We start from the raw sequence: 22,160 nt of genomic DNA, 5'->3' as shown, positions 1-22,160 counted from the left end.
GAGATTTCATACAACAGGATCTTGAAGTTAAGATGCAAAATTGATATTTAGGCTCTTAAGGATGACTTGGTTTTCAAGGAACATTCATTTAACACAAACCAGTAAGATATGCTGGATCCTCACACTAAAATATGTAGAAATCTAAGTAACATTTTATGTAAAGTAAGTTTTAGAAAATTGTCTCTCTTAGAACTCCAAAATGAGTTGTATATTGATTTCAGCCTCTCATCTCTTAATCTTAGAACCACTGAGCTAAGAAAATCAAGGCTAAGTAATGCCTTTGTTAAGGAAGGTTGTGCACTGTGCAAAAAGTTGTCATAACAAGATCATATCCTATATTCAGAGTGACGTATCTTTATTCTCCACCCTCTATAATCAGCATATGTTTTCATCCTGTGTTCTATGGTTCTTTAACCACAATTTGCTCCTGGATTGTCCTTCAGCATTCCCAAACTGGGTTTGGGAATGTAAACCTTTTTTTAATGTACTACCCCAACCCTTCTGTCAAAGCAGTCCCATTTTGGACTGGAAGGGAAGAACAGGTGAGATAAACGTGAATATGTGCAAGATCCGGTCCCAGATTTGACATTTCTAATATCTGTTATTTGCAGAACACTTATCACTAAATGGCACTTCTATGGCCAAAACTCAGCTCTTACTCATTGCTGTGTATTACTGGGAGTGAGTAGCAGGTCCATCAATAAAATACCAGATCATCAAACTGAACATTCAGAAAATAAGAATCACATAACAGTGACCATCTGTGGAGAGGCAGATTAACTGACTTGACATAGGAATTTTCCACAGAATCACTTTTTACTTTGACTAATGAGACCTTTTCTCTCTGCTYGCAATCACATTAGTCACTCAGTATGCTCATTCTAAATTCAGCAACAAGAATCCTGCAATCAACAGCTTTCTTTACCACAAATGCTGACTTTTTGACAYAGGAGATCTACTCTGCTCATCCAATGAAGGAAAAAGAAAACAAAAACTAGAAGGCAATAAAATAAAGGGAGGTCATGGACAAGAAACCTCTATTCTGTTATACTTCAARAGATCTTAATATCCTGACAGATTTTAACAGGATGGTGGCTGAAATCTCTACTCTGATATGCTTTGCATGGGTAAACAACATTTCTTAGTATACTTAAAACGCAACCTGGAAGAACATAGATGTGATCAAACTGATACCCATTTTTAGGCTCTGAACTTAGKAGATATGAGTCACCTTTCACAGGTTTTTGTAGTCTCTTTTATTTAATCATGCTGGACAATCTGGATTCTAGCTCGGGTGCCTTTGTTAAGTCCTTGAAGAAGAACAAAAAAAACCGAACCAAACAAACAAAAATAGAGATAAATATTTTGATCCTATATTTTGCTAAAGCCATTGTCATGAAGTCATTACAATGAAAATGTCTTTTGATTTTCCATTTATGCTATTATTTCTGTTGTTTAGTAGGTAAAATTTGAAGCCTAAGTATACTGCTAATTGATAACAAGTTGGATATAAGTATTATTTTTATTAGTGTCTTTCTTGTTTTCACTTCTTTGAAGTGCATACTCCATAAAAATTCATAGACTTCCTTTGATAATTTTCAATTTTGAAAATCTGATACATTTGGTTACATTTTTGAAAATCTGATACATTGGTCCTCTCTTTGGTTACAGAGCTGATGACACACAACATACCTAAAAATGAGACATCGAAATAATACAGGAGATTCTAGCAGATGCCTGTTTCCCATAGAGCCCCTCTAATCTTATTTACCAAAAGCTTTAACACTTTTGTCCAAACAACGAGCACAATTTCAGAGTTTGATTTCACCAGTTAGAAATACAGTGCAGAGAAGAAAAAGAAAAGCAGTCTGATGTGAAATACAAAGACATTAGGGGAGTAAGAGGAAACATAGGTAATGAGATCTTGGCAAACTATCACAAATATTCCATGGGGAAAAAAGAGTCATGCATTGTAAGGAGACAAAAAAATCTTTCCTTGCAATCATTTATCTTTATGTATGTTTAGACAGGCTTTTGCAGGTGAAAAGGAGCCCATTCTAGTTAAATCCTGGGCTCAGTGGGAGTGCTGTGGATGCATTGTCTCATAGCTGAGCCCCAGTAAACACACTGTCTTTGCAGCAGGATTYAGCACCACACTGAACCAGGTGCTATGGTAACTGCAGAGTGTAAACACCCATCTGCCTGGACTAAGAAAGCATTTTGTACATCAATCCAGGACTCAGTTATTGCAAATTTGCATACAAAGGCAGCTCACATTTAYCTTCTCATAAATTTATTTGTGTTGCTAATATTTTATCTGCTGGTGGGAATTACATAYGCCAGTATAGTCAGTGACCTGAGGTTCATGGGTCTTGCTTTCAGTGCTTCCTACACCACTGATTTTTCATGAGGTCTTGGTCAAATCACCCTGCTTGGTTTTGTCTAGAAAATGCAGAAAATAATTTTATTCTGCTAGTCTAGGTAAGAAGAACCTCGTGATGGTTTGTTAAAGTTTCAGATACTAGAATAAGRGAATTCTAATAATTTAATAGACTTTTGTGCTTTTTTCTTAGTATCCTTCTGAAGAATATATATTTTAAGAAGCCAAAAGCAATTGCAAGAAAAATACAACAAACTAAAGTTAAACAAATCTTTGGGAGAAAGTGAATAGCCATGATAGTAAAGTGTGTAATGGTGTCTCAGTGGTGGACTCCATCCCCACACACAGGGATGAGCAGCCACAGGGCCAAGGGAGCTTGATGTGGTACAAACGTGGGATGCATCAGCAGAGGGAAGTGGTGGGAGCACAGAGGCTGAAATTCCCTTGCTCCTTTCAGTTAGTACTGTRTATGTAAACCTCCTCCTGAGGGGGTGAAGCCTAGGGGAAAAATGCTCATCTGACTCAGCTTTAGCACTTCTTTTGTATTATATTGGGTATTGCTTGATATCATTGTGTTGTACACATCACTGTTTTTTCTGGTTTTTTGGTGTTTGTTTCTTTTTTTTTTATTGAATTCATCAATTTTGTTTTTCCACAATGGTCGTGTCTATGATTCTGATTCTTTGTGAGATTCAAAGCATTCCCACTTCATCCACTCTCTATGTTATTTACAAATACATGAAAAAATCTAATGTATGGGAATTGYTTCTTAAGGATAATACCTTAATCCAGACACCCCTCGGAAGTACAATTTTTTAATGGTTGCACAATACTGGGTTTTTGATTTTTTTCTATTTTTGCTTCCCAGAAAACAGTAGAATCCAGGTTTTTGTTAGTCATGTAGAAGTTAGACGCAGTGTCTTCCTAAATTGAATATAATTGGTGTACATCTGTCCTTTTAAGACTCTCAAAAGAGCATTGTGCCTGTCAGACACAGTCTGTGATTTGTCAACTAAACTAATTTTATTTCTAATTAATGGATTTTTTTTAGTTGCTAAGTTAAATTCCATAATTTCCATCTTCATTGTTTTTTCCAGGGAAAAACTAATATTAAAATAATCTCAGCCATTTCCTTAGATAAGCTTAATCCCCTATCCWTTGATTTGTGGCAAAGAAAGTGATTATTTTTTTTTAAACCTACTCATTTAAACAATGTCTTTTTTCTTCTACAGATCTTCTACATTTTCTTCCTTTTGTCACTTCCCCTTTTACCTTATGTTTTATTCTCCACCCGTGCACTCCTGCTAAGACTTCTTCATCTTTGTTACTAGGTTATCCATCACAGCTGCCACTGGTTCCACCTTTTTTTGGCAGCTGGCCTCTCTCCCTTCATTCTATTATTAGATACTTTTGCTTTCCCAAGTACTAGGCACTCTCCACATCTAACAGCTAATGTACTTAGCAAAAGAAAATATTATTATGGCTGAGTTTGTTTTCCTGCAAAATGAAATTATCATAAAATCCAGAATTTCTTGTTTATTCCCATGGCTGAATGTCTCCATATATATATATATATATATATATATATATATATGTGTGTGTGTGTGTGTGTGTGTGTGTGTGTGTGTGTATACATGTACATGCATAATATGAGAAATTTATATATACATACATAAAATTTCAGTATATTTTTTGAAAAAAAAAACCCATCAAATCATAAGAACAGAGAAAACAGAGAAACCTCTAGCTATACACACATAGTTACCTTTGGACAGATATTTACTTGATATACCTCAGGAAGAATAGTTWTTCTCTTTGTCATCCGCTCAGATCTTGTCATTAAATGCTGAATCTAAAATCAAACTTCAAGAGAATTAATAGAAGAAAGTTATTTTAGAACACAGTGGAGACAATAGAGATTTTTTTTTTGCAGTCAGACACTCAAATCCACTCAAATCCAAAGCTCAATTTGTAATCATTGGACAATGTAGCACTGTTCAGAAGCTGCGATAACTCAGAGTCTGCCTTGCTGCCCGTGGCTACCTGACTGTTATTATATTGCACCAAGGTTAAACTCTGCTCTCACCAATTCTGCCTCCCTGGAAAAAACCTCTAATATCAGGAGCAGCTCCATTCTCTTCACATCCTTTTGGCTGTCATCCTCAAGAAGCTGGCATCTCTCACAAAGTGCATCCTACCCAACAAATGAAATATGCACTTTATCTGAACTCAGGACCTTTGCTACTCATCCATATACAACAGGAGAAAAAGGGGAAAAAAACCCACTGTCTTTGGAGAAATCCGTGTTGGGTGACCATTTTGTTCTTCAGATAAGGAGAAGTAAATAAAGGAATTTGAGTGGGTTCTTTAAGAGAGAAATATTGTGAAAATCTGCTAATGTAGAGGCTCTAATTTGTCACTTAGATAATCTAAGAAAATGGGTATCAGGGATCTTATTTCCATTATTTATATATTTGCAACATTTCCCTCTAGCTTCCCGTAACTTCTTATAATCAATTTTAGTTCAAGCCTGGCAATATTCAGGATACTGATGCTTAAATAAAGAGGAAAATCCCTTTGGTATTTCTGCAAGCTTTTCCTTTTGTCCACTGGTGAAGCATCAGAGAAGATATAATTGCATTGTTAATATTTAGTGTTCTGCTTCTGATTTACTTAACTGCATCCATTTGTTCATGAAGTTTATTAATATTTGTAAACAGCAAGCAAGGAAAGAAAAATTGCCAAGTGTTTGGCTAATAAAGCTTACCTTTTTCATCAAAATAAATTTGTTTTCTTGAAAATGTTATTTGTCATTATTTTATGAATTTAAGGAACCCAAAGAATATACTATCAAACACTAGATACCAAGACTTTTTTCAGCATAGCCCGATACAGATTTGCTTATAAGAAGAAATAAAAGGAAGTGCATGTACACTCAAAAATATCTGCATAATCTTAAACATGAGGAATGTTCAAAATGAAAACAAAMCTTTGGAGTCATTCCTGGGGATCTCTAATCCTTCCTATCCTCTAAGCCCATTAACAAACATGCACTGCTTCATCATTGATTACCTGAAGTATTTACAAAAATTCAGGTTGAAACAAACAGTTGCAATTTCACACAGGATTACAGAAGGATTCCTCAATATGTTATTTTTTTTTTTTTAATATGATCAATACTTCTCAATTTAGACATGGTTAGATGTTTAAACAATCTGCTGAATTAACATGCTACCTGTCTTCTGCATTATATTATTTGTATCAAGAAATGTTTTCTAGTTTCATAGCAATTTACAAACTACATCTCATTAAAAAAATCCATGACATAAAATAGTTGACAATATTACAATTTACATTACATTATCTACGTAATTGTAGATAAAGTAACGAATAACTGATAGTATTAAAATATTAAGCTAACTTGATGAAATTACTTTGAAGACTTCTTTCCAACAAAAAAGTAATATTGTTGATGGATTTGGATCATCCCTTTTGCTTCACATGTCTCTCAGATTTATAGGGTCAGAATACTGTAAGAGCAAAGAGATTCAGTGATTGTGATTTCCAAAAGGAGTTCTGGTTTGCAGTGCTGGGTGTCTCTGAAAGTATAGCYTGATAAGGTTCAAAAGTTAGCCTTATATCACCCTTTTTTTGTCAAAATAGCCTTTGGGGTGCTGAAAGTTGGCCATCTATGTACAGTAAAACTGCCCTTACAGTCATTATAGCTATCAGAATATATTTCATTGCCAAAGAAAAGTTGATTTTTATGAACAGTAATAGAAATTTGCAAGGCACCCCAAGGGACTGGTCCAAATTGTATATGCATGAAGCATTCCTCCAGATACCATGTATACCTTGTATATATCAATGTTATCCTCAAGGCTTCCCATCTCCAGTGAAAGGAAATCAATGATTCACCAAACTTGTAATCTGGTATTTGGAACGATGGACAGCACTTCTCTCCCATTTCTTTCCAGAGGCAAAAAAAAATGCAAGTTCAGTCCCTGCTACACCTTTGCACTGAGTCAATATAGCCCTAACTCATGGGCTGAAGAAGTTCTGACGAGAAGGAAGGGTCTGTGTGCACATTGTATGTGTAAATGAAGGTTCATTCTCTTCATTTGTGGCACCTGGCTGTGTGACAGGTTTTTCTGCTTTCACAGAAGCAAGTAAATGGTTTTGGTTYTTGTTTGCTGTAGCATCCATAAAGACAACATAATTCAAATTTGGACAGTTCATTAACTTTCCTTTAGAAGACTTACATAGAAGTGTTTTCTCCCCTCTCTGCCTCTGTTACATCTCTGGCATACCAAAATAATGTATATCTTAGTTATTTCAGGCTTTACTACAGCATTGTAAATCTCCTTGTTAACAAATACACGCAACTGCTCGATTTTCTCATCCCAGAAGTCTTTAAGCAACAACTTTAAGTTAAACTAGGAACCAAAGCCTATAAATAACTTGTACAATCCTGTGGCACAGATAAATTAGCATTGCCACGGTCCTTGGTAATTTTCTGAGACCTCTCACTGTGCCATTTTTATGGAGCTCTAAGTTGCTCACATATTCTTCTTTTTACTGTATGTTTTGAAAGTAGATTTCACTCTCTGTTAAAGCAAATTGATTGAAATTGTTAAAGCAAATATGTGAAATATTTTTTTTTAATCTGATGAGTCATACAAGGAAATTAAATTTTTACGTGGGACCTACTGCCATGATTTGCCCTGATGATGAGACCTTCTGTGGGATGAAAGCAAATTGTTCTTTAGTCCCATTGTCTTATTTTCTTTTTGTACTGAGAAAGCAAACCAAATTGTTAACAAATGAAAACTGCTATCCTGTTTTCTTCTATTTTTTACTCATTTTCTGATGTGGAAAATTGGGCCACTAGAAAGCAGACTGAGATCAATGCATTTCAACATGAAGCATGAAACAACCTTGTGAAAGCAATATCTCTTATTTAATAGCTTCAGCTCAGTAGTGGAAAGCTGATGTCTACTTTTAGAAATCTGAGTACTATCCCTGAAGCAGTCTCTGATTTAAAACATAAAAACATTTTGAGACATCGAGATTACTGAGAAGTAGTCTAACCCTTTGAACACTGATGTTGTGTCTCTGACCACCATTTAGAACAGTTATATTTTAAAGTGCCATTACTTCTTAAAAGAGGCAGCTGGTTAAAGAAATTTTTTCCCAACTTGTACTGTTTATTCTTCCTCTGCACTAAAAAATTAGATGAGGATTCATTAAATAGTATTATACACTATCCTACTTCCAGATAGCTGTTGCCAATTGCTTATCCATTCTCCACATGTGAGGCAGAAAGCAAACATTGTTTCCAGATCAGACTGACAAAGCCTACAAGCACTGATTTCTTACATTTTTTTAAACTGTCTTTTTTTGCAGTGATAAATTTCCGAGAGTCATCTGAGGACCTGGCTGTGAAACAGATGGTATTTTCTATCCAGGGCACATTTTGGCCTTTGGGATAACAAAATTAAGAAGGGAAAAATAGTTAGTGTGGGAAAGGGATTGCAACCAGAGAAGAGAGGAGTGAGAGTAAGAGACAGAAGCAGCCCAGAAATCACCAAGATCAGTGAAGAAGGAGGAGAAGAAGGTGTTTCAGGTTCAAGTGCACACATTGTCCTGCAGAAGACCATGGAGAAGACCTTGGTGAGGCAGCTGTGCCCCTGCAGTCCATGAAGGTCCATGGTGRGGCAGAGATCCACCTGCAGATGKAGGATCCCCAGCTGGAGCAAGTGGATGCCTGAGGAAGGTCATCACCATGGAAAGATCATGGTAGAGCAGGCTCCTGGCAGGACCCATGGACAGAGAGGGCCATGGTGGAGCAGGTTGGCTGACAGGACTTTTGATCCTGTGGGGCACCCACATGGAACAGTTTGTTCCTCAAGGATCACATTGGGGTGGTTGGTGAAGAACTGCAGACTGTGGGAACAGATGACAGCCCCCTTTCTCCATTTCTCAAGCCTATGAGGGGAGGAGGTTGAGAAAATTGAGGGTAAAGTTAAGCTCAGGAAGAAAGGAAGGCAGGGAGAAAGGTGTTCTTTAAAGATTGGGTTTGTTTCTCAATGTGCTATTCTGATCTGATTGATAAAAAGTTAAAATAATTTCTTCGAGTCTGTTGTACCAATGCCACACAAACCCAATACATGTCCATGTTATTATTGACACACTAAATCGACTTGCATGTCTTCTGAGAGCTGATACCACCTAGAAGAAAATTATTCACATTGGTAAATAATTTTGCCCTGGATTTTACAGTTCATAGTTTGGTCATTAGAAAAGAACACAYAACTAAAACCTAGGGCTACTGAAAAAGAAGTGAATTATATCAACCTTATATTATAAATCACTTTGGGTCATGAATGCAAATAACTTCTAGCCAACCACATGCTATCTATACTTAAATACAGTTTTCTTTTTTAAAATCTTTCTAAGCCCTAAAAATACCARTTAGTTACCCTAAAGTCTAGATTAAAGCTGTCACCTGTTCAGTACCTCATACATGATCAAATAATATATTTTATCATTTTGTTCGGAAACAGTAAAAGTAGATGTGCTTTCTATTACATATCAAAATATATTATCTTTTGCACAGTGAAATTAACTCCAGGACAGACTGTTTTCCTTCTACAAACAAAATATCCAATTTCTGTTATTAAAGAGAAAGTATAACATTTAATATTTTTCATCTTGCTATCCTCAGGGTAGCAGGCATGAAAGGTCAACAGTGAAACCACTTTCTAATAAAAAGATGATAAAATAGTTAGTCAAAATGGAAATCAATGAAGGCCAGAACACTTTMTTCTACCCACAGTTTCTCTGAGCACATAACATTATAGATCTACACAAAGTTTTAAAATATCCCCAGAGCTCTGCTGGAGCCAGCTGGCATTGGCCCTGTTGGACACGGGGGAAGCTTCTGGCAGCCWCTCACAGAAACYACTCCTATAGCTCCCCACCCACCCCAAAAAACTAAACCAACCTTGCATGTAAACTCAAAACATCACAACAGAAATGCTAAATAATGTAATGAAAAAAAAAACCACCCTTTGTTACTCATTGCAAGCAAACAGAATTCATTTGCTGTGTTCTTTAAGGCTGCTGTGGGACACTCACTGCTYGGTCTACACTGCAGCTCTGGAAAATCTCATCTTAACCATCAGTTCAGCCCTCTGGATGTGAGAATGTACCAGGACCTGTGGACAGCAACTTGTGCACTTAATTTCACCCCATTTCATCTTCCTGTGTGCCAAGCCCGCTTCCCAAGGTGTCTTAGAGCTGCATCTCTACCCTGTTCATGCTGACTCACCAAGTCAAATCCCTCCATGCCATGTGCAAGCAGCAGGATTTGGACAGGTAATTTCAATGCTTTAACAGTTATGGCTGCTTAGAAATCCTTCCAGGCAATCCAGCTTCAGCTCTTGAATAACACACCATGAATTTCCATCCAAATGGTAAATGTCACTGTGTTAAGAGTATCTAGGCAGCAAGTAAAAAATCTAGTGTTGATAACTTCTTCCCTCTTTCCCTTATATATCCACAGAAAAAAATTGAGTGACTGTGATTTTCAAGRCTCTTTTTGATTTGCTTTAAGGATGAAAAATGTAGGGGTTTTAAGATAATAAGCATTCAGAAAGCATTACGGTCTACAACAGCCTTAAAGATCATAACCCAAGCTACTGTAAAAGGTTTCAAACTCCCCTTCCTGCTTGCACTTTACAGAACCAACTAAGAGAAAAGTGTAGGGGAGAGGAAGGGGAACTTCAATCAAAGATGACATTATACTGCCTTCATGAGAGGAGTATGAGCTGTTGTATCCACATAAGCACAAAGATTTTGCAAGTATTACAAAAGCCTGGGCTTGCAAAATGCACTTTTCCTTTATGGCCACAACTTAATGGCATATTTGCACAGAGGGGTACTACTTCGACACAGATTTTTATGYATTATTTTCTCTTATTACTTATTTCTCTTCTACTTCTAGCAGCACACCTGAGGAATCAACATGGAGAAGAAAGAAAAACACAGAAATAAACTGAACTGCAGTAGTAATATGCTAAATAATTGTGTTTTTTTCTCAAGACTAAACTCCTAGCTGATTAAAAAAAAGATTCTATTAGTCATAAATCTGACAATGTTATCAGGATCTCAGTTCAAGGCCAGCAGTTGAATACCACTACTTTTAAATTTTCTCTTCTTCTCACTCGTACAACTACATTGAATTAAATAGGGTCATCTGGGCATATTTTCCTCTCACAAAGTGGAAATGTGTGAGAAAAAAATTAAATTCTTAGTTGATTTGAGGACAAATCTAGGCTGTAGTATCTTTATTGTCTGCTGATTCTTAATGTAGTCCTCAACAGCCTGAAATCTTGAGATTTGTTTCTGTTTAAGTACACTTCATGTTATTTAATTTATTCACCGAATCTACCCAGGATCAAATGGTAACATCCAAAGAGAAAAAGTGTTAAGACTAAACCAATACTAAATCCATGGAATAAATAGAAAAAAAATAGGAGTGTTATTTTATTTTTTAGGGGAGAAAGAAGACATACTTGGCTGTGACATCKCAGTACAAAAATCATTTTAGTGATAGATATAATCACAATATTGGCGATTTTCTACATTTGTATTGATCTTTTAACAGTTCTGCTTTAAAAATCATAAAGATAAATTTAACATCTACCTTTTTACTTCTCTTCTAATAAAACATTATAATCTTATTCCAATCATTGAGAGTTACGTCAAAGCACTTTTTACTACAGTCTCTGAATTTATTAGTTTATAACATGCTGCTCACTAACACTTCACAGACTTTTTGTTACTTATTCTGTTGACAAAAATGTGCTACAGACACCTTACATTTTAATGGCATTTTAATGAGGTATCATGCCATGAATTTATGTTCAACACTGGTTGTCTCAGCGTATAATTAATAAGCACACAAATACGCTTTGGTGAAGAGATTTTCAGACCTCCAGAGGAATGGCCACTTACAGATTGCAGTCTGATAAACAAGAGCTTCCTTGTTTCTGCTAGTCATACATGAAAGGGTTTCCATAATAAACTTCAAGTGATTTTCAATTCCAGCTCAATTTCTTCCTACATTACATTTATCAAGTTTCCTCAGCATGCTCTTCACCACAGAGTCAATTTTAGATGCACAAAAGCAGAACTCTGCAGTCTCTGCACTTTTCAAATGACTGGCATATAAGACCAAGAACTACAAGCCCAGTGTATCTCAGCCCAGTTTCCTCCACAGACTACACACAGAAAACAGCTTTAGACCCACACTGAGAGATGGACTGGCTGACCTCCTGCACCATTCTCTGAGTCTGTGAAATACCAAAACAGTAATGGTAAGTGCTGTCGGGAGAGTGAGGAAGAATTAAACTCCAATTGCTACAGATTTTTTAATGGGGTCATGAACTTCAATTAAAGCTTTCCTCTAGCTGGGATACCTGTAAGCTCTTCTCTCCATGTGAGTTCACTAAGCTGTTCAACAAAATGAGATTTTCCACTATAATATCTCCCGCAGAGAAAGCAGAAAGGTGTTTTCCTCAGTGTGGCTGTCTTTTTCCAGTTATTTCTCAGTGTAGTTGACAATATGAAGCTTCTGTTGAGTTTATTTGGATACTATCAGGTTCAATAGCTGGCCCATCCAAAGATGCTTCAGCTTCCTCCCACTTCCTCTAAAATGCCAATCTCTCCTGATCACATAAAATTCATTCTCTTGGGAAGCCTGCAGAAAGGGAAATAAGCAAACCTGTGGGAAAGTATCTTTAATAAATTAGTCTGAAGTTAGACAATGGTACTGTCTAAACTGTTTTTGTTGCCTACTGTACCTCATGCCTAGGAATGGAAACATGAAAACTTAATATTACTAAAGATTGCCTTATTAACTGGTAAGCAGGTATCAATGGAGTAGAATCTAATCAATGATTTATTTCAATTAATTCAGGGCAGGAAGAAAGACCCATTTATTTTGTTTAGCATTGGATTAACTGTTCTTGCTTGGTTCTAATTTTGTGTTTTACTTGTCCATAATCAGGACTTAGCTGTCAGGATAAAAGGTGGGTTTAGAAACTACAAAAATAAATTAATAAACCATTGACTTGGACTTGTCTGTTTACGTCTGGAATGTGTATCCTCAGAAAGTATTGTCTTCTCCCGTACAAAGCAACTGGAAAGATGAGTCTGGAAATAGCAGTGTGAATTGTTTCATGCTGCTTGAAAATTCTGCTTTTTCCTTATCCAAAGTTTAAGATTTTTGTTTTAAAAAAAAAAAAAAAAAAAACAAAAAAAAAAAAAAAAAAACAAACAACAGAACAAAACAAAATAAAACAAATGGCCAAGTCATTTAAGAATGGTATGAAAACGAAAGACAGAATTCTTACGTAGTCCAAGATTTTGACCTGTAGTTTTTCTTCATTTTCTTCAAAATAAGGGTTTCCAACCTCACAAAGTCAAGGTCTTTTATTATACAGAAAGATAGACAAGGACTTTCGTTTTTCAAAGGCTGAAAAATCTATGTCAACAGCTCTTTAGAGTTTATTGAATTTAAATAGCCTCAGTGAAATGTTCTCAATTTGATGAATGATAAAGAGGGTTGCTTAGAATTGGTTTTGGAACATTCTGTTGTTCTTATCAGATGGATGTTCTATTTATTCCAAGTTTTTAAGACAAGTAAAATTTTACAACTAAGTACACACAAGAATAAATTAATATAATACTTGAATAAGTAGACTATACTGAAAAAAAAAATATTTTCTCTGTCTATGTACTTCTACAGGTATTTGCATTCACATTGCATCAAAATTTAGTGAGATTGGGACACCATTGTGTTACATAGCACAAGTACACCTATTTGGAAAAATTTTATAAGACAAGAAACCATTTACAGCAGTATTAATAGACTATCCCAGGAAATTACTTCTTTTGCTTCTGAGGTGGTCTTCTCAGCTCAAGTTAATCAGAAAGGTGAGCGGGTACACAATCTGTTTGGAATCTGATTGAGCCTGAGTATAGACCAACATTTTTCTGCAGACTGAACTCCTTGTTACCCTTCTGCTCCCCTAGCGTGGTACCTGCTGTTGAAATGCACATCAGCCCAATTCAGTTCCTTTCCATCATTATTTCTGATTTCCCTSTGAGGAGATTCCCCACCCTTTACTGTTGCTGTCTACAGCAAAACACATCTTCAGAATGGTCAGGGTATGCTGTTGGGAGTCATATAGAAAAGTCATCCTGGGCTGCACTTGGGTTTGTTAAGCTCTTACAAGAAATCTAGAAAATTGTTTCAATGGCAGCTCTTTTCCTGGATATAATTTACCTTTTGTTGACCCTCTAGAAATGGTCTACATCCTTGGGGGTCTTGAATGTCCTATTGCTAAAAGAATACATTTGGTGTTGATCAAATTTAATGGAAATAATCTCAGAGAAAATTTAACATTCTTTACAAAGCAGCTGACTGCGCTCAAGACTGTTGTTAAGTGTGTTGTTTTTTTTTTTTTTTTTTTTTTTTCCTAAAATAATATGGCCAACATCACAAGGCACCTATGCTTGTGATCCTGCAGCAGAAGGAAGTGTTAACAGAAATTCAGGTTCAATATTGTTTCTGTTGCTGCAGTAGGTGTTTGTGACAGATGGCTATTGGTGAACATCCGTGTTATGATTCTGCAGTTTGGTATGGGGTTTTTATGCACCTTTTGCAAGAGCTGTATGAATAAATTTTGTCTGTGCTTTTATTCTGACAGATTTTGAGGGGAGGATGGAAGATCTGCTCAGATAGTTAGACTGGGCAGAACTAGAGCCCTTTGAAGCTGCACTGAGCCCACTACTGGATACATCTGAAACTGAAGACACCACTTTCAACAGAGGGATGATGAAAAAGGGCTGACTGAGGCTTTGTCTGCTCTGCCTTTTGTACACTGGCTTCAACTCAGGCTTGATTTTGGGGGCAGAAGGAAGGCACCATCAAGAGCTGCCAACAGTCACTGGCTGTGCACAAACCTTTGCTCAAACCCATCCACAATGCTCCCTGCCCGATTCATCACTGGGCAACCTTTTCCTCTCCTCCACACTTGGTGCAGATTTGGAGGAAGAAATGCAGTGCAGRGGATCGGGAGATTGGGCTTCAGCACACAGCAGTGGGCTGCAGCCAGCTCCAAGATTGTGTGGTACAAGAGACATAACCTTGCAGCCTGGGCAGGGCATAGGAGGGAAATATTAATTGTTTCATGAGCTATGTAGGTCAAATAGCGTATTAATAATGGATTTTAGAACTAGCCTATGAGGTAGAGAGATGAGTTAATAAAAATTATTGAATGCCTCTGACTGGGTAATCTGAAGGCTGTCTGATACAGCAAGCAAAAGGTCAACAGAACTTTAGAGCCATGACAGAAGGATACTTCTTCATTTTTGTCTCCCAGTTTTTGGGCACAGGATATTTATGCTTACCCAATTTAAAACCTTATTTTTTCCTCTTTGAAGTAGGCTGAATTGAATTTTACTTCARAAATTATTTCAAAATAAAAAAGGAAATGGAAAGCAATTAATAAGAAAAGTTCTTCAGCTACTGAGACAAGATAAAGACAGTAGGTCAAAGACAAATGATACAGAAAATTCCACATAATGCATTGTTACTTTAGCTTTCAGGGAAAGGTGAAGCCTACAGAATACAAAATGGATTTATATAGCTCAATGTCGAGCTGCAAGTGAACCAGAGATAAAATCCCATTAGTATAAACAGAGAGGATACATGAACTCCTAGGTTTTTAATGACAGGGTTTCTGCTCTTGGACAATGAGCAAATGACAGCCTAAAGCAGATTTAGTAAATAGATTTATATGAAATAGATTTAGTCAGAAGCATTMTTCCACCAGTAAAATAAATAATTCCATTAGCAAATGCTCACTCACCTTTATTATGTACAAACTGTTATATCATCAATACTCTCTGCACTAAGTATTCCTCTGCATTGTCTTGCTAATAAAAATTCTCCTCCACAGTTATAGCGCTACAGATTGCAAAGAACATCAGTCAGCAGTGGTGCTTTACAARTCAAACCCAGTGGGGTAAAGCATTAGTGTGCATCTCATTCTACGCCATGTAGGATTACCCACCTGCAACACTTGAGCTGTAAACATTTCCATTTTCAGTGGGTGTTGAAAATAACTTCAGTAACGTACACTGCATGTGCTTACTGCACCACAGTGATGCTCAGCACCCTSATGTTTACCCTCATGGCAGTCAGGAGGGCATAACAGTGAAGAAGTGAGATGACAAAACTGAAGTACAAATAGCTGCAACAGCTTCCTGCCGGTGTTCTGGCAGGTTGTGGGATATTTTCCAACCCAGAAAACAKCCTCACTAATGCATTTAAAGGTGGGCTGACCAAAGTCCTGGTTAATGTACAATTGAGAAAACTCCAAAATTRGCTTAATTAGATTATGTAGTTATTTTCTATTTCAAAATTCCTCAGCTTTAGGGCATGGGGAAAAATTACTGATCTTTTAATAAATTATTTCAAACATGCCTAGCTGMATCTTCCATTATGCAAAACGTATCTCATATACCAGTGTATTCTATTTCAGCTCATTAATTCAGGATTGCTTTGCTATTAGAAAGGATTTCAGTCCCTCATTCAGTAAAAGAGAAATCCTTCCACTTTTACCAATATTAGGCCAAGAAATGGATTGCCAGCTCATTTTTTCCCTTGTGCCATTCTATATATAGCCATATATTCTCTCTCTCTTGATTCCAGAGAGTTTCTAACATGTAGGGGAACATCCTTCACATTATAATTGAACATGATTTCCCAATGATGAGGCAATAAAACAAATTTGGGATTGTAAATTTTACTTATTACTGTTTTCAAATCATAATGCAGTAGCAGGTTGTTACGTTGTTTTGTTTCATTTCACTTTTGTAGAAATAGRTGTGTGCAATGATCGGTGGCCTCCTACCAGCAAATAATTGGAAAGAATATCACTCTGCTACAAACAAGGATTTTTTTTAGATGCTTTAGATGCATACTTTTAGAGTATGATGAGCCCCTTTGTTACATTCTTTTCTGGGCTCTCTTAGACAACGACTACCTGCTGGGGACTGTATACACTTAGGGTTTGGGTCTTTTCCTGCTGAGAATTTATGTGAATATTTGAGAATCTGCTTTGGATGTTTCACCAAATTTGACTGTGGGAACAGTAGATACCCATTAAGATTTGGTTAATTATAGATTTTGACTTAAYCCAATGGGTGTTAAGCCTAAACAGCACATGTTTTAGTAAGATCATGTAGGGTATTCCCCCGACTTGTAGAAAACAGAACAGAAAGCCTAAATCTCCTACAGATCCCATGCTGCATCAGCCAGACTGTAAGTTATTTAACTCATTCTTCTGCAGATGTTTATATTTCRAGATGCTTGAATGTGTCCAGAGAAGAACAACAAGGCTGGTGAAGGGCTCAGAACACAAGCCCTGTGAAGAATGACTGAGGGAGCTGGGGCTTTTAGCCCTCAGAAAAAGAGGCTCAGGGGTGACCTTATTACTCTCTAAATGCTTGAAGGGTGCTTGCAGTCAGGTGGGGTTGGTCTCTTTCTCCGGGAAGCAGCTGACAGAATGAGAGGATACAGGCTTAAATTGTGTCAAGGGAAATTTGAACTTGATTAGACATTAGAAAAAATTCTTCCCTGAAACAGTGATTGTTACCTGGAATTGTCTGCCCAGGGACGTGGTGGAGCCACCATCCCTGGAGGTGTTTAAAAAAAATTCTAGATGTGACACTCAGTGCCATGGTTTAGTTGATGAGGAGGTGTTTGGTAATAGGTTGGACTTGATGATCTTGAAGGTCTCTTCCAGCCTCGGTCATTCRATGATTCCGTGATTCTGTGATTTAACTGCATAGCTCTCTTGAGATCATTGGACTCAGCTGAGCACRGATGGTACCAGAGAGTAGTACTGTTTTGCTTCATGTTGTACTGGGACAGCCGATTTGCAACACCCACTTGTCTTCTTATTTTCAAAAGSGAAATTTTCATCAGATGTACCTGACTTCTTACCTTAATGTTTGGTTTAGTGTCTGTTTTTTTTTGCAGAATTATGAATCTTCAACATAAGTTGAAGTTCTGATTTGGATCCAGCCAGGATGCTGTTTTCCAGGTCTCTTGGAAATACCCTGTTCCTAGTTGATTAGCCCAAATAGGCAGATTTGCATGTTTCCACCATCTTTTAGTTCTGTGCAAAWTTTTCATATTTTATCAATGCTGGCTCTTCTATTTACCAATCTGAGTTTGTTTTTCTGGGACATTATTTTGTAGTTTCAAAATATGTGGTGGTAAGCAATGTTCTTTAATACCTTGCAGATGTTTCTGGATAAAGTTGGAATTTTTCCTCTTTAATTTATGGCAGGTTTAATTAAAGTACTTTCCTTTGGTCTAATCATTATAACGTTAGTAATTCTGAGTTACCGCTTGAGCTCCTGTGTCATGTTCCAGGGACTACTTAAAAAAATGTAYCTTTCCATTAATGGAATATGGGGGTTTATATTTTACAGCTACTTACCATTTATGATTTTAGAGCCGGTGGCTTCTAGTAACTTCTGCTTCTCTGTATCATCCTCTTATTCCTTTTCTCCAGCTGAGTTTTTGTAGCTAGAGRATTTATTTATGTTTCAGGTGTTTTTCTTCTGACCTTGAAGAGTCAATAAACAAACACTGTTTTCACTTAAAGTATGGAAACATTGCTTCAGGCTTCTCTTCCAATATTTTTTCTCTCTTTTTCTTTTATATTTCTGCTTTTAGAGATTACATATTTGGCCATATGTTGCTACTTAATTGCTTTTTTTTTTTACTTTTATATTTGCGTACTTTTTGCTTGTTAGCGATAGCTAGTGATTTAAGATGATGTACAAACATTCATAAAGAAAACCAGCCAGCCATTCACTTCACCACATTCTTCATGCCCTTTTTAATACATGCAAGTGTATCCAGTGTAATGAAAAATAAACTGTTTGTTTGAAATGGGGACAGGGCTTGGGTATGTTAGTTTTTCTGCTCCATTACTCAGCTGGAAAAAGGAACAAACAGGTGCTTATTTACTTCCTGAGTTGCTCTTTGCTTGCACCTCATATTCAGATTACTCAAGGCTTCCAATACAATGGAACCAAATGCATTTCCATACTGTGGTGTCCATTTTACATGATAACCTTGGGCTGCCTGGAAGCGATTTGCTAACCTCCAAAGGTCATATTTCAGTTGTCAATAGTAGCATCAGTTGATCTGCTGAAGTAAAATACWGTCTTGGTTTTGGCTGGGATACAGTTCATTTTTTCTTAGTAGCTGACAAGAAAAAATGAGAGGGGATATGTGAAAGAGTTTTTTAAAGAGAAAGTGGAGACAGTACAAAATGATCATGGAGAAAACAGCCTTTCTTTGCCCTCACATTTTTTCCAGGCTATATTTAGCAATTTTATGTAGTAATCTTACTTGTAGAAGGTTAGAGAGAACCTGCCTTATGGGATCATAAAGTTCAGGAGTTTAGGTGATTGACTGAATAAAGTAGGGATGCTAATTCCTGAGACGTGCATTGTGGCATAACTCCAGCAGAGCAGGCCGAGGGGCGGGATTCAACACTGTGGCTGGGCAAAAAGCCAATGAACTGCATCATTGTAATTGCAGATGAAATAATAATTATTTGCGATAGCTTGCTAATCAGTGAAAGCATGGAAAAGGCTGCTGACGAGCACCATCAAGGTAATTAAGGTGAAGCATTGAATTTGCATAAATTTACACTTTGATCATTGTTCACGAGATACTGTCTCTTGAAATAGACCTGGCTGGTTTCAAGATGAGCACTAAATCAAAGCAAAGGAGTGCAATAACTGCACAGCATCAATAGTGCTTACAAAATACAGATGCACCTTACATTGGCAATTATCTAAAGAATCTATTGTCCTTAATCAAAGGATGATACTTGAGTTACTTTTTCAAATTGCCAAATAGTCCTAGTTAGCATATGTCGTTCTACTTGTAGCTCTTTAACGAACACAGGAAAATCACACAGATGAGATCTTTAGTAAAGACAACATCTGATTATTCACTTCGCTTAAAAACCCCGAACCTCTTAAATGAGGACAGCTGAAGGTATAATTCCTCGTATTATTTTGACATACACATGTAAGCTCTCTTGGAAACGTGTATTTAATAATTTTTTTAGGAGCTGTAAATGTGATACTGTCATGATCTCAGGCTCTAAGTCACGGCCTCTGATGGAAGGTTAAGCTCCAATCCTTCAGGCTTCTGTGCAAGCTTCCTGAGCATCAGCTGCCAGAGTAATTCTGGTGCTCAGGCCTGCAGCCAGAGCTCTGTGCTCTGCCTTAGCTCCTGATCTGTGATTCTTTTCCCTCTGGGAACAGCAGTGGGTCTCTTGACAGTGCAGCCTCCTAGAGGAAAAAATAGTTTATGTAAAACAGAGGATTTTGAACTCTCAAAGCATGCATGCACACAGCAAAAATCTAGAGTGTACACATCTATCCACTCTTCACTAAGGTTTATCACTGGAAAAACTCTATYGAGACTTCAGGAAGTGCTTTCAGGAAAGCAAATGAAATCCTGAAATCGGAGAACAAAGTGGAAGAAATCCTCTGGAAAGGAGATAGGATCAAGTTAAATAATATTGATTGGGAAAAAAAAAAGAAAAGAGGAAAAATTTGGAAATGGGGTGATGGCAACAAAATCCATTCCTTGTTTGTTCATTTTCCCGCACTTCATGTCACCTTTTCATTTCACCACTTCGTTCCCTGATTTTGTCATTTCCAGGAGTATCATTCAGGCACCTTTCAGTCCTTTAACAGGGACACATTTCCTCCCAGTCCATTTCGTTGCCATCACCCCATTTCCAAATTTTCCCTTGTTTTTGTTTTCAATCAATACTATTTCATTTGATAATATCTCCTTTCCAGCGGGTTTGTTCCACTTGGCTCTCCGGGATTTCAGGATTTCGTTTCCTTTCCTGAACAGAAGAATTTCCTTTCAGGAAAGTAGACAAAATCCTGTGATTTCAATGAGCATCAATTTGGTATGGTTTGCTCCTCCTTTTCCCTACTCTTCATGTAACCTCTTCATTTCACCACTTCGTTCCCTGATTTCGCCAGTTCCAGGCGTATCATTTTGGCACCTTTCGGTCCWTTTAATGGGGCCACATTTTGTCCCAGTCCATTTTGTGGCCATTACCCCATTTCCAAATTTTTTTCCCTCGGTTTTTTCTTTTGATCTTATCTCCTTTCCGGAGGGTTTCTTCCACGTTGTTCCCTGATTTCAGGAYTTYRTTTCCTTTTCTGAAGGGATCCTTCTTTCTGTCAACCTTTCTGTACAGACAGTTTCAGGACAAATAATTTTCCACTCTCTTTCTTACTATGATGTTTTTCAAGGTTTTCTTTCTTCAAGATTTAGGGGGCTCCTATTATTAAAAATACTGATMGGTTTTTAACTAATTTTATGGTCAATCATAATTTCTGAGTATTCTATCTATATTATATTGTTGTTTGCTCTGATTTTGAGTGGCATCATCCTACAGGAAACTTMTTTTCCTYCCTTGCTGAGCATGTAATATTGATRGTCCTAAGTATTTCAGAATTTATATAATATAATGCAAATTTTTTATATGTGTCACGTGGGTAACCAAATATACATATGAAATAATAATTTAACTGCTAAATAATTTTATTCACTCATTCTGAAAATTTTTCTGTTGCCTACTTGTACTCTTACCTCTTCGTCCACCTATAGTAATGCTGCCTGAAACTAAAAGGCCACTAAAACTGTAATCTGCTGTAAATTTTTTGCATCTTATTTATTTATTTCCTTTTATTTTATTTCTGACTTATATATGGTCACCTTAACAAAGTTGTAAATCATGCTGTCATGTTTGAGGAGTTTTTTTTTTTTACATTTTAGCCATGCAAATTATTTTCTACCTAGATACAAAATTTTAATAGAAAAAAATGTGTTTGAGGGGCTTTTTTTTTACATTTTAGCTATGCAAATTATTTTTTACTTAGATACAAAATTTTAATAGAAATAAAATGTGTTTATCTAGCACAGTATGTGTTTGGCATGTTTTTATGTTGTACTTATTTAGGAAGATGATCTCTCAAAGCTGTTGTTCTGACACAGAGATGCAGCACACACAGTTTGCTTTTGCAGTGCAGCAATAAACACATCCACTAAGGTACGAGAGATTTTATACTCAGACAGATCTCCTGGCATGCTGCATTTGTATTCCAGGCAATCTCCATGCACCAAGGTAATTATTTGATTAAGGGTGAGTCTCATTATTGCATATGTGAGCATTCCATGCACAACTCTCCTGGTGATGCACACACTGTATATGTCTCAAAAATGTCATCTGTTCTGTCATTACTTTTCAYCTGGTTATTAATAAATAAATCAAGGTACTTTACAGAATACTAGAGAATTAGGACATGAGATCCACACGAAATGCTGAAGCTGCCTTCCCTACTATAAATCTGATGACTGTATCAAATAAATATAACTTAGAAGTCATGTATCAGATGAATCTTAATTTTTTTTTAGAATTTGATAACACTAGAACCATTTTGGAAGTTCTGGTTTGAATGCCTGGCCCCAGTAAATCTGTAGCAAATATACATACTGATTTCAGCATTGCCAAGGTTTTACTGATGCCATTCTGAACTATTTCTTTAAAATTCAATCATTTAGCTTTTTGAACTCAGG

Source organism: Malurus melanocephalus, unplaced genomic scaffold (genome assembly GCF_030028575.1).
Source record: "Malurus melanocephalus ecotype Western Australia unplaced genomic scaffold, MMel_1.1 scaffold_1, whole genome shotgun sequence".
NCBI classification, from domain to species: Eukaryota; Metazoa; Chordata; class Aves; order Passeriformes; family Maluridae; genus Malurus; species Malurus melanocephalus.
The sequence above is the reverse complement of the archived record's forward strand: the minus strand, read 5'-3'. Positions refer to the sequence as shown.